This window comes from Cygnus olor, chromosome 3 (assembly GCF_009769625.2).
Source record: "Cygnus olor isolate bCygOlo1 chromosome 3, bCygOlo1.pri.v2, whole genome shotgun sequence".
In the NCBI taxonomy this organism is placed as follows: domain Eukaryota; kingdom Metazoa; phylum Chordata; class Aves; order Anseriformes; family Anatidae; genus Cygnus; species Cygnus olor.
The window spans coordinates 7,337,168-7,349,621 of record NC_049171.1 but is presented as its reverse complement, the minus strand read 5'-3'; the positions used below and the strand labels follow the sequence as shown (position 1 = coordinate 7,349,621).

The 12,454-nt window shown below is 41.9% G+C and overlaps 1 protein-coding gene across 3 annotated transcripts in view; it reads left to right on the top strand.

Moving 5' to 3' along the window:
* Nucleotides 1-12,454, top strand: part of EVA1A (eva-1 homolog A, regulator of programmed cell death) — a 199,632-nt gene that overhangs the window by 100,935 nt on the left and 86,243 nt on the right. The window lies entirely within an intron of this gene.

Below are 12,454 nucleotides of genomic sequence, written 5' to 3'. Positions count from 1 at the left end.
CAGCATGCCAAACAGCAGCATGCCAAATCTACTATATGATTTTTGAGATGGAGTCACTATAGAATTTGTATAATTGCTATAACGTGGCTGATGTGTAGCATGTTGAAGAGCAGAGAGAGAGATTTGGGAGCACGAAGCTCTGGGCTCCTGCCTGGCTGTTGTTTCATTTGGCAGGAGTAGCAGGAATGTGTTTTTTTAATCTTCACTTCTTTGTTTTTGTTTGAAATGATTTAGCAAGAAATAGCAAGAATATCTATCAAAGCCTTGTGAATTTTCTAGCCAGGAAGGTGATATTGTTATGCCAGTTTTATTATACAAAGACTGGAGAGAAGCTCATGCTCATGGGGATATGACAGAAACCAAGGCAACACAGCAAAACAGGAGCTCCATAATTCAAAATGCAGGGACAAACCAAACAGAGCCCCATGATAAATTTCCAAGAAGATACCTCCTTCAAAGGCCTATGCAGCCTCCTTCTGGCACTGTGGTCCTGGTCCCAAAGTCCACTACAGAAGGCATTAGTCATCTCTTAATCTGACTTTAGCTTTCCTAGTCGTAGCCTAGTTGCATCAGGAAATGAGTCATACCTGAGAGCAAAAAATGGCTTTTTAGTGGGTGAAATGTGCCTCATCCTTTGAGGGTGTCCATGGCTCCTCTTCAAAACCATGATCTCAGACATCTCTCAGCTGGATTTTGTGATCATTCAGACATATTTCTCCCCTCAAATGGCAAAATCCTTCAAAATATAAACCCCAAATTAACTAGAAATCAAATTCCAGTTCCATGTGCTCATGCTGGACAGAACAAAATTCTGTCATTCTCTTAAAAGAAATGATAAAAACAAGGAACTTGATGTTCTTATGGTTTAGAGAACAACTGCAGTTTAGAGAACCTCCTGTTAGATATCTCTTTGTTTCAGGTTTGTATAAAGCTGCATATATTACTGCTCCTGCTATGGTGTTCTGCTATGCTCACAAAACCCATGGGAATGAAAGAGGACAGGCTTTGTTTGATTGGTAAAGTGACTCTTGTACCTTTTGGTTTGGGCATCCTTTTCTATGACCTATGTCTTGATACACGTCCCTGCTCCCCACCTCTTGCATCCAGACACTGGATGCATGGACTGTAGGTTGCAGCTTTGATGGTTTTCATTGAAGAGCAGTGGAAGATGCAGAGCAATCCTGGCATAGCTTGGAAACGTGATGGGTGTACATTGAGGTTTCTCTGAGCATCACTTCACCCATTCTCCTGACTGCCTCATGTAGGTGATTTCATTGCTCTGAGACCAACCTGTGCAGTCTGCTCACCTCTCTCACTTCTCAGCTGCCAAGCTGTGGCAGGAATGTCCAGCCATGGTTCTGCAGTTTGGACCATGTCACTTGTCCTACCCATGACAAGAACAAACGTGTCCTTGACCAGTGTTACTGAGCTACTGTGCTGCTTCAGAAGAGGAAGTGAGAGCAAGCCTACTGATGAACATGGTACTGTGGGTAGAAGGATCTTTAAATAGACATTCCCCATTTGAGAAACTTTACTAGTTGTGGGTTCAGGGCAGCTGAACTCTGCTAAAGCGTGGGGTGGGCTGGAAAGAGAAAAATATGTCTCCTGATAGCAATTTCTGGAAAAAGAAAAATCCATTGAGGGATTAATTTGTGAGGTGACAAAAGGTGATATTAATTCAAAACACATGTTGTTAGCAGAAATCATGTCTCTTTTGCTGATGTGGACTTATGACAGGCATTAATACTGGTGTAGGCTGTGTAGAGCAATGGCTAGTGAACAGCAAGTGAGGTGACTTATCTCCAAGTCCTGGTAGAAGAACATCTGCAAAAATCTCTCAGGTCAGCATTTGCAGACTGTCCTTCTCTGACTTGTCAGCAGGAGCTGAGCCCTGTCCCTGATCTCCAAGGAGTAAATAGGTAAGGCAACAGCTTTGGTTTCTTTAAACTATTTCCAAATTTCTTGGAGGTCCATTCCTCCATCCCCAATATTTCATTGGATATAAGAATTCCTGCCAGACATACACAATTTTGTTGATGAATCTGATTTTAAGGAAAGGTGTCATCTAACTTTTTGTCCAGCTTTAGGTTTTTGAATGATTTGTTGTAATTACTCCAGTCACTGGGAATGCTTGTCTCAAGTCAGTGTGGCAGGATCAGAACTCGATATTATATTATATATCCCTTTGCATTTTTCATTAAACACCGATTGGCATCACTTAGCTGAGATGGAAATGCTACGAGTTAGCGTGTATGTACAAGATGATTGAAACAAGCAAGTAACTGGCAGCCCAATGAGATAGTGATCTCGCGTGTGCATTAGGGTCCCATTAGCCCAGCCAAGGAAACAGATGAAAATCCTCCAACATAAAACATTCCAAACCTGAACCTTGGCAAGAGCTGAAATGCTAACATTTGGTCCAAAGCCAAATTTAGCTAATGGGATGGTGGGGAAGGTGGGATTTTCCAGTATGTGGGTCCCATTACTGCATTAATAAATACATTAATTGTTATTTAAATAGGAAAAGGCAAGTTAATTTTGGGAAAGCATGTAACACGTGGTGGGGTTGCTTTCTGAGCATGGCAGCTGTAACTAGAGGAAGATACAAAAATTTTGGCTTTGCTTTTTCTTTAAAATACCCTGAAACTCATAGAGTAACAGCCAATAAGAGCAATAATGTGACTTAGAAATGTAGTGCAACAAAAACTTCAGAAATCTTTCTTTCTCTTTTTCTTTCTTTCTTTCTTTCTTTCTTTCTTTCTTTCTTGGTTGGTTTCATTTTGTTTGTTTTTTTTCACCCCTCTTCTCTCTGTCCCTGTCTCTTGTCACTCTGTCTCTATCTATGTCTTTCTTTGGTATAAAACACTGTATTTGCAATATCTGCAGGTAGCTTCCTAGCATCATTATTGCTGTGATTTTGTACTTACTGATAAAAGTTACTGTACTCCTGACCTTTCCCTTTTTCTTAATTGTCCACTTATTACCTTCAAAGATTCCCTTTAATTTTCTAGACATCTTCCCTCTCTTTCCTCTCTACTGAACTCTTAACTCAGCAATGAATTTGAAGACTAGCTGAATTTTTTTGCACATGCGTAATATAACTTGCATTCAAAGAAGTGTTTAAGTGTGTGCTTTACTTTAAGTCCCATGCATAAATAGCATGAAAGTTAAACATTTTCTTAAATACTTCCTTGAGTGGGGCTTGACTGTATGTAAAGAGAAACCATACTCATAGCACTGTAAGTCAAGAGAAGGGAGCAATCCAGAGTGCCTGCTGTCCTGACTGCCAGACCTGCCACCATGCAGGCAATGGAGACTGTAAATGTGAGTCCTCTGCCAAGTACCTCCTATTCTTTAAAAGCACGCATTGATCAGAAATGCCCTGACGAGAAAAAAAAAAAAAAGAAAAAAAAAAAAGGAAAAAAAAAAAGAAAAGATGGGGATTGTAAATTTCTTTTCGTCTAGGCATGTTTCAGTGGATTGGTTGTAGGTCCTGGATAAGTGCTGAGTTTTTAGTGCCTTTGTTAGATGCAGGTTTTACAAAATGGAGCAAATGTGGCCTTGGATATGAGTATCCATCATGTGTTTAGATGTGTGTGTGTCTCCTTGATTCATGCTCAGTAGAAAGGAGTCATTGGGCTGAGAGCTAATGAACTGCCATGGAAACTCATAAATTGCTTGAAAATCCTGCAGTTCTGCCGCATTAATAATCCTGCCATCCTGCTTTATGAGGCAATAAGCTAAGTCCCAGAAGCCTCACCCTTTACATCCTGATGAGAGAACTGGGCGGGTAAAGGATAAAACATAACTGCAGAGACAGCAGCTAATGCTGTTTTGTGGTGAGTGGTGCTACTGGGAGACCAAACATGGCTGATGGGAGCGTGCTGACCTTTGCTTTCTGTGGGTACTTGGGAAAGCAGGCTGGCTTCCTCCAAAATGTTGTGTTTAAACCAATATCCTATCAAGTATGTTGGACTAGAGGCAGGCTCTGTGTTAGATGAGAGCTCTGAGGTGGTTGCCCTCATGATGATGATGAGGAGAGAGGCTGAAGAGGCACACAAATTCTCTCCTGTAACCTCAAAGGGACAATCCCCTAGTCCATTAACTCCTGTGCAGTAAATCTGTCAATGCCTCAGGCTGGGTGAATGTAATAGTCCCTTTTGCTGTTAAAATTTATGGATTCATGAATGTAGAAAATGTATTTTAATCACTGTAAAAATGCTTTTGTTGCTATAAAAAGCAATGCCCAAGATCTGAAAAAAAAAAGAAACCAAAAAAAAAACCCAAACGAAACCAAAACAAAAAAAGCAATTCCAAACTTCAAAAAAGAAACAACCCCTTTTAGACCCTCTTAGAAACAGGGCAACACAGATAGGGTCTTGCTAGAGAAAGACAGACAGAGAATATAGAAAACAGACTTCTTTTCTCCAGAAGTTATAAACTGATGTTTACCAGCAAATAAACATTTTAGAAAACTTAATTCTAAGGATATTAAACTGGATGAACAATGTTTAATAATGCCCGTTTAACTGGGATTCTTTTGTCATACTGTAAAGCAGAACTCGGAGACATGTAGAATGTAAATTCATGGCCACATAGTTTGATCTAACAAATAGATAAAGAACAGAATAATAGTATAATATAATCACAAGACATGGCTACTTTCAATAACATGAATCTGGGTTCAGAGATGGTTTGGGACATCTCTTCAAATCCTGTCTTATTTTCATAACGTCATAGAAGTTTCTCCACTATTTTTTGTATCAAGCCCATGCTTCTATTCAAGTTATAGTGTATCTTTTAAAAAGCTATCCAGTCTCATGTAATGACTGCAAATAATGAAAAATTCATAAAGTGGAATTCATCTGACCAAGTGTAGACACATAGGCCATGGAGATTTATAGTGTAGACATTCCCATCTGAGAAAAATTCCTTTTACAGGTAATGGAGAGAAACAGCTGCTTCTGAGGCACAAATCATCTCATCCTAAAGTAGATGCCTGAAAGAGATGAACTGCATATCTGAAGTGACAGTTCCCCTGTACATGTATCATGCAGCTTCTGGTGGCTAGCTGAGATATTGTTGTCAACACATAGGAACTCTGCAGTGCAGATATCTACATCTGGTTAGATGGCTTTCAATCATTGTGTTCTTGGGCAAATGCTTCTTTTAGTCAAAATTATCACTGCCATATAATTATAATACCTGCCTTTTCTCCTTGTGTTTTTTGGTTCCCACTCCCACTGCTTGACTGGATCTATGGTTACCATAGACTTGCCCAGGTAAAAGATGAACTTGTTCCTTATTTGTTCGTAGGGGGATTTCTTCCTCTGTATCGTGAGAAACTGCCTCTACCCTGACAGGAGCATTAGTGAGAAATAGCTCTCAAATAGCAGCTCAGTGCCTTGCACCCCAGCTCAGGGTTACTTCAGTCTCTAGGACTGGGTTTGGAGGAGGATTTTCCTGATAACTGGATTTGCACAGGGTTGAAGTCCACTCTCTACATTTCATCTTTGCAAATTCCCCTGATGTTTTTAAGAGCCAAGATGGGGTTGCTTGCTTTGCTGTCTTCTTTGAGTGCCCTACAGGTTTTGATTTTTCCAGGCTTTTGTTCTTAGTTTTGTTGTAGGCTGTCAAGGACTGCAGTTGGTGGCATGGGAGAGGGAGCAGAGTAGGTTTTCATTGGTCTTGTAGCATTTGTTGCCTGTTCCTGCAAGTGAATGGATGTGTTGAAGCTCCTCTTACACACTTCCATCTAGGAAAGGAAAAGCAAGAATCCTGTTACTCCTTTTAGAACCTCAGACCTTACTTTCAGAAATACTCAGACTTCACAGAACCTGCTAAAAAAGCATGTTGTGGTGTAACTAAAGACTGCATCGTGATAGGTCAGACATGTCAGTTTAAGGCTGACTTTTTACAGCTTCTGAAGCTGTGAATTTTTCATCTTTAGTGGTGCTCTGGTAACATTTTTTGTGGATGCAGTTTTCTGGATCTTAGAGAAGCAAGGAAGGAAACTGCTGGGTCAGCAAGGCTCATGTAATTTGGATCAATGGCACAGATCTGTTAGAGATCAAGGATTACTGGAGGGCAAAGGCAAGATGCCATTGCTTTTGCTGACCAGTGCTAGAGTGGGGCACACACTCTACTAACGGACTTGGAGGTACCTGCTAAGAGCAGAGCCTTCTGCAGTGGCTTTGTTATCATACACCAAGGAAGAATATGCTGTAGGGGCAAAGAACTGTTTAGGTTTAAGGTTAGTGATTGCACAAGAACATGGAATTTGAGTGACACAGCCAGGAACAAACTTAGCTGGGAATTAGAAAAGGTACAAACAGCCTAAATAGTTTGAAGATGAAGTTTGGTAAATGAGGTAATGGGAAGCTGTCAGTCTGCTGCTCCCGTTTGTCTTTGCTTACTCTACAACTCACTGTAGCTTGATCTGAATCGTACATCCAGAAGAGTCCGAACATGTCTGGCCTGGCTGGCCCAGACACAGCAACTCTTCATTACCATGGCAGAATGAGTTTGTCTGACATAGATTAGGGTAAATAAATATTCTGAGGAAGCAGAGCTCTGCATCTCAGGTGGAGGAGGAGCAGGTAATGCTGTCACCTCAAGGGAAAGGCTTGAAAGTCCTTTGATTCTTGCAGAGAAGAAATGGAGACCTGGAGATAAAAATCATTGCCTTGGGGATGGGGAGGAAGGAAGATGGGGCTGGAGGAAGCTGAAAGGGACTTCAAAGGACATCTTTACGATGATCCTAAGCAGAATTAACTGTGAGGCAAATGCTGCCTTACAATTAGGCAAAATTTGTAAGCTTGCTGCTGTGGTCCTGCATCTTGACCATTATTGAGAAATATCTATGGAGAAAGAGAGTCCCACAAAGAGTTAAAGTACTCTGAAACCCCTGACCCCCACTGCTCAAAAGGTGTGTGCACCTCAAGCCTTTATTATTTTTATCTCTATGTTTTGCTTTGTCTTGTTTTACTTGATAAAGACCACTGTGTAAAAGTCATGGGTGAGCAGGCAGGGGGCTTGTTGCGAGGTTCCCATTGGGTTGAGGAAGGGGCTGCTCCAGGGTTGTTTTGCCCAGGGTCTGTGGAGCTCCTGGCTACAGGCTGCTGGAAGTACAGACAAGGAAAGGCAGAGGGATGGCCATGGTGGAGTGGTTGATGGCAAGGATGGCCAGGAGGCAGGTGCTTTGTTTTGTTTTGTTTGTTTTCATTCAATTTTAAAAATATTTTAGAACAGACCCAGAACTTGTACTGCAATAATTGCAATGCTAAACTGTAATGGAATCAAGGTTGACAAATCTTTAAGGTTTCTAAACAGATTTGCTCATTGAATGATTTCCTCTGGCATACATATGCATGTCCTTGGGCCTGAACAGCAATCTGAACACCAACTGGAGAACCAGGCTGGGGGTGGCTCGGGGGTGTGCCTGGCTGTCCTGAGACCTCCTGCTCTAGTGAGGAGGACACACTTTGAAAGCAACTGTGATCCACCCTTAATTTCATCCTGTAAAAGCAGATCTACCTGAGAATGATTGTGCAAGGTGACATTTGAATGTAATATATTTAAAGGAAAACTTTCAGGAAGTATGGAGAGAGATAAGCGGAGCAGAGGTAAAATTACACAGACTATTTATATCTTGATTTTTTTTTCCTGGAAGCATAACCCTGCTGCCCAGACTTTCTATTCTTTAATATATTTTCTCCCTTAACCATGTTCTTTTAAAAGTTCTGGCCATTAATAGATTATAGATATTTATCATTTTATTGTAACAGGCTAATTTTTCACCTGGGAACCTCATTGAATACCTTCGTTAAATAGGGTTCCTGTTGACTCTCCATACGTGTCAAGACCTGCACAGGTTTCAAATGTAGTAATTAACATTAATGTTGCCACATATGAGGCTTTACCGAGGCGGCAGTAGGCAGCCAGTCTGCCAGCCCCTTTCATGCAGGAGACTGCAGGCTACAGGCAGAGGAATGCCTCAGCAATGAAGGGCTGACCCTTCATTCAGCGATCACCCTAACTCCTAATTGAGGTTAATGCCAGAAGCATTGACACCTTGATGCTAACTCATTAGTGCCTGGAGGCTACTGATGATTGCTGACAGCTCAGCGAAATGCTCATCAGATTAAATTTAAAGGCAGCGTTTGACACCATGACCAATTAAGATATATTTGCATGGCTCACATATATATTTGCTTTCCCTTTTTTTTTTGAAAATCTATCAAGGCTATGCCATTTACTTCCACCGTTTTTAGAAGGATTCACAACTGGTGTCTTGCTGCGAGCACGTGCACATTTCTCTGCTGTGCACGTACCACTGCCCTGCTGTTTACTGGCCGCCCTCTCGTCTCTTTCTCCACTTCACTGCAAAGCAAACAGGAAATTCTCTGGGATTTGGAAAATCCTTGTTCCTGAACATGAAAAGAGAACTGGAAGAGAGGGATGGAGAAGGGAAATAAATAGTGATTTTCTGAAAGCCACCAAAGATGCAAATACATGCGGCCTCCATGATGGGGTCCTTTGCTACAACTGGGGCTTGTGAGCTGAAATAAGAGTAACACAGAAAGAAGCCACTTAGGAATGTCTGTAGCCTGTTGATGAAAGGTACAGGAGCATCAGATGTGTATTCAATTTCTGGGAAGTGCACTAATGATTTGTATCATGTTGCCTTGCCTACAGGCCTCAGCAAGGACTGTCCTGTTACGCAAGGCACTCACTTATTAAGAAGTGGTCCCTGTTATGAGTAATTCTGTGGTTATGTAGGGAAGGGCCAGGCAGACTTTGGGAGAAAGTGTTGCTTTCAGTTTATGTGTGGAGACAAAATTTACACAAGGGTTTGTGTCATAGGAGCTGAATCTAAGATCTTTCAACGTAATGCCTTACCTGTGCATGCCTCCTCCTTCCCCATTAGCTTATTGATGGTGGTGACTTTCTTAGATGAGTAGATCCACACTTTGTTCTGCAGGTGGACTTTTCACCATGCACTATTTCCTGCCTAATCCCTTCTCACACGAGATGATGAGAAGGCAGCAGGATGTGGCAAGTACATTTCCATTTCTTTCTTCACCTGCCAGGAACCCGAGCTGTGGCTTTCCAAGGCCAGAACAACTAGGGGAGCAGCTCCATGGTGCTAACACCCTCTGCCCTCCATGGGCTAGGCAGGGAGGATGGTGCTGTGCACATGATGCAGATGTGACTCACATGGCTCGTGTGACTTACCTGATTTATCATGGCTCAGTGATGGACATAAACCAGTCAAGAGGATTTCTTTTGTTCCAGTCCATTCTCAGCTGGGAGAAGCAAAGTGTTGGTAGGGCACAGAGGCTGATGTTTCCATTTCTTCCCTCTACCAGTGAACATGCTCTGTCCCATTTCACCCTTCAGAGGCATGCGAAGAGTACAGAGAGCCACTCTTTTCTCCCTCTTTGGACATTTTTTTCTCTTCCTGCTGGTTCTCTGAGCCCTGAGATATAGAAATTTTATCTTCTGGCTGTATGGAGGCCTTAGGATAGGCTTAAACACTCTTGGTATCTTGTCATTCCCTGCACTAGTGCTTATGGTTGGGAAGATCCAGTGAGGCATTTTAAGAGTGGAAGCCCCCAAAAGGCTCTTTGGGTGATGTCTGCTCAGTTCAGATGACCCTTCAGGACATCCCCCAAAATAGGGCAATTAGGGATTGCTGTGGCAGCTACACCCCAGCAGTCCCAATCTTCTGGAAACTTCCCTAAACATTCATCTACTTTTCCTACTTCTATTTCATGACCTCAGTTTATTCAAAGTGTACACACCCAAATGGTTAATGCCCCTTGAGACAGACACTTCAAATACTGTTGACAGTGGCTACTTTTCGTGTCCTGTTTTCGTCATTGTTTAGCTAAGCCATTCATGTTCAATTCCTTTAATCTTGCCTCATAAATCAACCTGTCCAGTCTCTCAATTGTCTTTTTGTTGCTCTTTTCCACAATTACCTATGTCTTTTAATGAACTCTGAGCAGGCTTATGACTATTTTTTCCTGGGGGCCAGCAGAGACTTGCAATTTCTTTGCCATATATTAACAACGGATGCTGTTTGGGCTTCGTGCAGTACCAGCACTGCTACCTGGCAGCAACAGCTGACTCTCTCTGGAGTTTCACTCTCAGGTATCGTGCTGCTCAGTATTTCACTTATTTCCCCTCACTTAGGTGAAAAAGGAAAGTAGCAACTTCTGAATGTTGGAGTAGCAAAGCATTTCTGCCCAGGGAAAACAGGGTTATGGGGGACAGCATCAGCATCCCTTCTGGCTGGTTGTTTTCTGAGCTTTATAATACAAAGGCCCGAGGCCTGAAGGATGACTGATACTGCATAATATAAACAGTGGAGCAAATCCTACTAAATCCCTTTAGAAGATATTTAACTAAATTCCTAACCCATGAGGCCACCCTGGGCCATCTCTTATCTTTAAAAGCCATCTCACAGCTGCCTGCAAAGACTTTGGAGGCTGGCTAATCCGAGCAGCTGGACCCTTGGTGCCTTCAGGGAAGGAGCGAAGGAGGGAGGGCAAAGACTTGGAGATCTTGTTCTCTGGATGGGTGTCACTCCATTGTGGTCCAAGCCACAGCCTCAGGGAGAGGAAGATACCTGGTATGCAGCTCCATCTGGAGTCCGACAGACCTATTCCCTAGTTGGCCAAAAGTTGCCTCAGCCTGGATGCTCTCAGTGGCCTAGGGAGTGTGTGTCAGGCACTGCTTAGTAGGTGGGACTTGCTCTGTCTAGTCCCTAGATCATATTTATTTGCTTCAAGCTTTGATGATTGTAGTGTTTCATTTCAAAGAAGGAAAAAGAGCTCTTAGAATATAAAGGAAATGCTTTTTTCAATGAAGGTACAGGAAAAATTACAAGGAAAATGGATCAGCTCATAAAAGAGCAAAAAACCTAGCACATTCCTTCCCGTTTCTCTTTCTTGACAAGAATTAACATCTTTTTTGTTTTGTTTTTGGTTTTTTTTTGGAAAGGCATGGCCCAGTGGATAAGCACTGGCCTTAGACCAAGGAGCTTTCTTCTTCACCCTGATTTGTCACCAGCTTTTTGGCACTGGGCAATCACTTGGCTTCCTCCTGCTTTATGTAGTTAGACTTCAGGTCCTAGGGCTGTTTGCTCAGCATCTGGCACAAGAGAAACAGGAGCCTCACCACCTCCCGTGGGCTTTCAGTTTATGCACCTAGTGCAGACATGATCACACAAATGTGGTGAGTCTCTGCTTTCAGTGCTTACAGTTCCTGTTGAACTTTATTGACATGAAACTTTGGAAAGCTCAGGTGTTAAGCTTCTGCTTGACATTTCCATTGTTGTCACGATAATTCACTCAGTCTTGAACTCAATGACTGTCTCACATTCCTCCTTTATGTTTTGTTTCTCCTGGAGTATTCTTATAATTATTATTACTATGAAAAATAACAAATATTAAATTCCATTCTCCCCCCCCCCTTTTTTTTTTCAGTAAAAAACCCAAACCATTCAGTGTTTATCCCAGGATTACATACTAATACACATTTCTTGACGTGCTCTATCTTCGTCAAAGAGTCCAACTTCTCCTATGTGAAAGTTGTACCTTATTTCCCAAAAGTAAGAAAGGCAAATTTTCTCCTTTGTGCTATTAAAGATCATCAAAACCTTCTGCAGATGCCTTGGGTATCAGTGAAGAATGCATAGAGCATCAGCCCTGCGCTGTGGCTCTCTGTCAAGAGGAGCGAGCCACCTAGTAAACTGGAGTTGGAATGTGTGTAATGGAAATTTTATGTTGGATGTTTCTTAGCCTTTTACCCTATTAATAAATAATGGATTTGCTTTCCTTTCTCACCTTATAATTCCTTCTCCCCTAAATTGCCTTTAATTAAAAATGAGGGTGCCTCTGACAGTTAGAAAATGAAACAGTGAAGGTATAGATATCGGTTTGTATTTTTGGTTTTTCTTTCCTTCCCATTCCCATTCAGTGTTGTCAGGGCAGTGATTTTCTTCTAAGTAACACTTAGGCTTATGCATATGTTTGCATTTAATTTCCAGATGGAGAAGCAGGCTTCTAATAACAGTTCAAGTTGCTCCTTTATAGTTCTGGATGACTGACTGACCTTTGTTTTTGCAGCTGGCCAAGAGACTCTGCCCCATACTCTGGGATGCCAACACACTCATGGTTGAGCTAGGCTTTTTGACTTTCAAGCTAGACTGGTGCAAGAAATGGCTTACCTCTCCCAGACTACAAAAGGGTTCAATAGCTATCTACATATGTGAGGCTGGCTGACTCCTGAATTCAGGATCATATGAACTGCTTCACTTTTTGGCATTATGGATCTTCATAAATGTGTTTCCTGAAGTCTTGAGCAGGTAGGTTTTATTCAAGGAAATGTATTTAATCATTAGCACTGACATTTTGGTTAGGGTGAAAATATTTTCTTAAGTGAA